Genomic DNA, 5,549 nt, shown 5'->3' on the forward strand with positions numbered 1-5,549 from the left:
GCCAGTATGCTGTTTATTATAAATATCAAACATATGAATTTTAAAATGTGGTTGCTTGCCTTAATTCAACTGAAATTATGATATAGAGACTTGTAAGTCAAAACAGGGCCAGGATGGGGAACAATTTCAGGAGGGAGGTTTTTCATGACCCACCAAATCTCATACATTAGGAGCCTCCTAAAGTAGAAAAAGCTGGTCAGGAAGGCTTTATTTTACTCTCTTGCCTCGACTTTTATATTTGTTTGGTTTCATATTTGACAAACAATGATCAAGAAATGGCTGTTTGCCAGGCAGGATGCTAAGCACATTTGCTTGGTTTTCCCATTAAATCATTTAACTCTAGGGGGAAAAAAACAGATCTTCATTTCATAGATCAGAAAACTGGATTTTAGAAATACGCAGTGCATTACCCAAGGTCACACAGTGAGGAAATGATATCTCAGGCGTTTGAGCATGGTTTTCTCCAAGTCTGGGATTCTTTAGACAGCAAAGTGCCACCTCTCTAATTTTACGTCTAGTATATTTAATATCTACATTTGCATATCTACACTTTTCATATCTACAGTGTTGACATCTCCATCTTTTTGTGTATACAATTTTACTTTTAATTTTATCAACTTCTGAGAACCTGGAAGCAGAAAACATGCATCTTGTTTACCTGCAGAGCAAATGTTAAGTGCATTTTAGGTGCATACCCTGATTTTATAAAATATCATCTGATAACTTCTTAGTAGATCAATAAAATTATACAAGCAAAGCCATTTTAAATGGAATTTAACAAGCACAGAATTTCTTCCAATGCATCCTTTTTATTCCTTAAAATGTTAACTCAGGTAAAATCCCAGAATGTCTGTATAACACTTTCAGTCAACTCATCTGTAATAGGAAGGTGGGTGTTTTAACTTTTGTAATTTTACCCTTGTAACCCATCTTTGCAGGTGGTTAGTTTAATGCCAGGCAATTTTCAGACCAAAAGTGAGGCAATTACTAGCCCATTATGAGAGGTAATTAATAGATCATTCGTTCACATTACTGAAGATTTTGATTTCCAGCGTTTTCGCCTGGTAAGTCTTTAGGCTGCCAGACCTCACACTCTGCCTGCAAGTGGCTTGGCACACGGGACGTGCCCTTCTCCTGCGACCCCGCCTGGACTCTCTGTGCTATGAAACTAAGTGTCAGGTTGCTGTTTTGCATCTTTCTAGTCAGGGAATCCTCACCCTGTGTTTCTAATTCTTTCCCCCTCTGAGAAGAGAAGACCTCACTGACCTTTGCCGCCACTTTTACTACTAGGGAAGTGATATTCTCTCATTTTGGTAAAGAATATAATGGATATTGATCCTTAGAGTCTTCTCATTCATGCAAAGTAGAAGACCAGAGCCAGTGTTCCCCTCTTGTGGAGGTAATCACGTGGGGATGGCAGAGAGCCGTGGGAATCTCCAAGCCAAGATGTCTTCCTGGCCTGAGGACATCTTCCAAATGCCATCTTTGGACATGTAGGATCTCTCAGTAGCGCCTCCTGGTGGCGGTTTCTCGCCCTTGGCTCTTTTTGCTGTAGTCCTGCTGTGGGGAATTGCTCTAAACTCCATAGGTTATAGGTAAAGTTAAATTATTTTTAGTTCTACCTCCCCCCACTTTTTTTTTTTTCAACTACAGAGCCTTTTAGTAGTAGCTGTGAGGCCATGCTTATGGATAAGTTTTTCAAAAGTTTCTTTTTACAGTTCCAAAGAATTTTACAAGGATGTAAGTATGGACATCTCAGCACCTGTATTTAGCTCCTCTCTCACGCCCTTTCCACCGTTTGCAAGGGGAGCTCAGATCCACTGAGTCCCTGGCAGGGATTAATAATCATTTACTCATACAACAAATATTAAGTACTTAACTGTTCCGGTCACAGTTCTAAGCATTGGGAAATACAGAATAAAATGTATTCTGTTTTGACCAAAGAGTCAAAAATTCCTGCCCACATCAAACTTATTTCCAAGTAGAAAAGAGAGACAATAAAATAAATACATAAAATATGTAAGAGGACAGGTGATAAATCAGAAAAGACCTTCTGGATGGGTGTGGGGTGCATGTTTCCAGGCGCTGCTCACCCACAGGCTCTTCAGACAGTGTCTGAATTCAGATCACTGGGTATAGTGGACCCTGTTGCCTGGCTAATATCCTCGCTCCCTTGCTCTTTACTAACGAGATTCTGATTTACCCTGGGCAGCTCCATACTGATTTTGTCAGACTCCTTTGCAGCTATATCAAAGGCACTGCGAATCAGTTCTAGTCGTGAGATGGACTCATTGTCTCTTTTCCCCTCAAAAGTCAAAGACTCTGGGGGAGAAGGTGTCTCTATCTGTTTCCCTCCTGCTTTATTTCTGCCTTGAATGTGGACCTAGTCCCTGGAGTTGCAGGAGTCCCCTTGCATTCAGGAGGAAGGCACATGCCAGGGACATTGAACAGAATCTTTAGATTATAGAGAGTGGCAGTATAAAGATTGGTTGTTGCACATTACTGGGAAGCAAGTTTTGATGCAAAAGGGAAAGCTCTTTTTGGTGTGTATATATATGTGTGTGTGTATATATATATTTATTTATTAAAGTATGGTCAGTTTACAATGTGGCAATTTCTGGTGTACAGCACAATGCTTCAGTCATACATGAACATACATATATTCATTTTCATGTTCTTTTTCATCATACGTTACTACAAGATATTGAATATAGTTCCCTGTGCTGTACAGTATGAACTTGTTGTTTATCTATTTTATATATAGTAGTTAGCATCTGCAAATTTCGTACTCCCAGTTTATCCCTTCCCACCCTCTTCCTGCCATGGTAACCATAAGTTTGTTTTCTATGTCTGTGTGTCTGTTTCTGTTTTGTAAATAAGTTTGCTTGTCTTTTTTTTTTTTTTAAGATTCCACACATAACTATTTTTCTTTCTCTTTCTGGCTTACTTCACTTTGTATGACAATCTCCAGGTCCATCCATGTTGCTGCCAATGGCATTATTTTATTATTTTTTATGGCTGAGTAGTACTCCATTGTATAAATATACCACAGCTTCTTTATCCAGTCATCTGTCAGTGGACATTTAGGTTGCTTCCACGTCTTGGCTATTGTATATGGTGCCGCTATGAACACTGGGGTGCATGTATCTTTTTGAATTAGAGTTCCCTTCAGATATATGCCCATGAGTGGGATTGCTGGATCGTAGGGTAGGTCTATTTTTAGTCCTTTGAGGAATCTCCATACTATTTTCCATAGTGGCTGCACCAAACTACATTCCCACCAGCAGTGCGGGTGCAGCCATATGCTCTTAACACATGCTAGAATGTGAGATCGATTTGCTCAGGTTCTTCTGAAAATCTGTGGGTTAAATTAAACAGGCAATGATAGTGATGAAAATTCTAACCTAGCTACTGCTGTAACTGGCTGCCGTGTTTGAGTACTTATTATTGCCAAGATATACTTGAGAAATTTTCTCATTTATTTTTCACTGTGATTCTTTGAAAAAAGTACAGTAAGTGTCTCTATTTCATGCGTGGAGAAGCAAAGCTGCAAGAAATTAAGGCCATGCCGCGAGTGAAGCAGAGATTAGGTTGAAACCCAGGTGAAAACCTAAAACAGGCTTTTGACCCTTCCAGAAGTTCTAAGAACCTTTAGGATTCTGATCTGCTTTTTGAATCTACAAGCCAGAAATGTAAGAGTTAAGGTTTCCCAGGTGAATTTGACACAGGACCCCTCTTGAAAGGACGGAACAGTTCTCTAGCAGAGACGCCACAGCACACCTGGGAGCTGTTTCCTTTGGCCACAGCTTCACAGGTGGTGATGGATGTAGGTAACAGGCAGGGGCAGATCAGCGGGCACTTTATGTGTAACCCGGGGGCACCGCAGGGCCTGAAATTCTCTGTCAGGCCTGCGAGGAGCATGGAGCTCTCACTATTGAAATCATTCATTCTGCTTAAGCACCAGAAAACATTTTCTCTCAAGCCTTGATTTTCAACCCTTTATCGGGTCTCTAATAAGCAGCAGACCCTGGATTCTCTTTCTGAACATAGTGATGAGCCCAAGTGGGTTTTTCTTAAGCTCTAATTTTATTTCAAGTCTCGTTCTTGAAGTTTAAAAACTAGTATAATTTTTGCTTTCTTCCCTGGGCTGGATATTCACTGTTTGCTCCTCCGGATTCAGATACCCCCATCCTCCTTGCTCTGGGCCCCCACGCCAAACTCTACAGGTCGCATTAAGAGGCTGCCCTTGCCCTCTGGCTTGTGAGTGGATTTGGCCAGTGGGCAATGATTCATCAGATGGATGGAGAGGTCAGCTTACTTGTTCACTTGGCCCTTTGCCTGCAGGGCTGTAACTCCAGGGCATCCCTCTACCAAACTTCACAGCTCCAGCTGGGTGGTTCTTTCTTCCAGCTACTGATTTTCCCAGGATCCCTTGGGTCTAGGGATGGGAATAGACGTCTGCTCTTAGGGTAATTCATGACCCTTGTTGGTTTCCCTTCATCCTTCCCACACATCTGTAAATGCCTTTTTATTAAACCCTGCCCAGCTTTGCCATTTGATCATGCCACTTACTTCCTGCCTGTCTTGGCTGACATATAAATCAATGTACAATCAAGTAAATTTAAATTAAAATGTTATTTAAATTATGTTCTTGTTACAGCTCTTTCCTTCTTTCTTACATATTTGCCTATTTTCAGATAAAAGCATTGTCCCCGGACCTGTGCCATGTTCCTCCCCTGGCTCCTTTCAGGTATTTCCAAGGTCATTATGAGGACTTCAGATGGAGGGTGCTGTGAAACTAATATGGATGCTCACACCGGAGAGAAGGGAACAGAACTAAGGGCAAAGCCCTGAGGGGCTAATTTCTTTTAATTAGAGAAATAGGAGATTAGGAGGTAGGCCACTATCTCAGAGGAAGTCCCTTGTGAACCACTGCCGTAGGGTTTCCCGAGGGTCCCAGAGGGGAGGGTGGAGACGATGGATCTGGGGAACAGGGGGCTGCTTTCAGGAAGACTGCCGTGGAGAAACAAAATACAACACAACTCCTCCCCTGGAAAAGTGCCCGCAGCCTCAAGGAGGAGCGAGAAGGCAGGAGTGGGAGGTGGGAGATGCATTTATATTCCTGGGAGTTGCCTGTGGCAGGGCATCTCCGAATCCACGATGTTGGAACATGAACACCCCTTCTGGAGACAAGACGCCTCTGGACCAGGTCAGAAATGCTGGTGGAGCCAGGGTTTGAAAAGAGCGGGAGAACTGACAACAGAGGAAGAGGCCCTTGGGGTGAAGGGAGGCTGTACTGAAAAAGAAGATGGGCTGTGAGAACAGCCTTCTCCCAAATACCCGAAGTACATCGAGGGCGCTGCTTAGGGCATGCCGACGAGATGGCTGCCGGAGCTCGGTGCACCGCCTGTGTCCCCTGGAGAGTGGCAGGTGGACTCTGCCTTGTTATTAAGGACGACGGCCAGGATAGTCCTTTTGATCTGAATCCATAGAAAATGAGAAAAATGGGAGCTACAGTTTCTTAAGCAGATCACACATGTACGTACACA

This window comes from Vicugna pacos, chromosome 28, assembly GCF_048564905.1.
Source record: "Vicugna pacos chromosome 28, VicPac4, whole genome shotgun sequence".
Lineage (NCBI taxonomy): Eukaryota > Metazoa > Chordata > Mammalia > Artiodactyla > Camelidae > Vicugna > Vicugna pacos.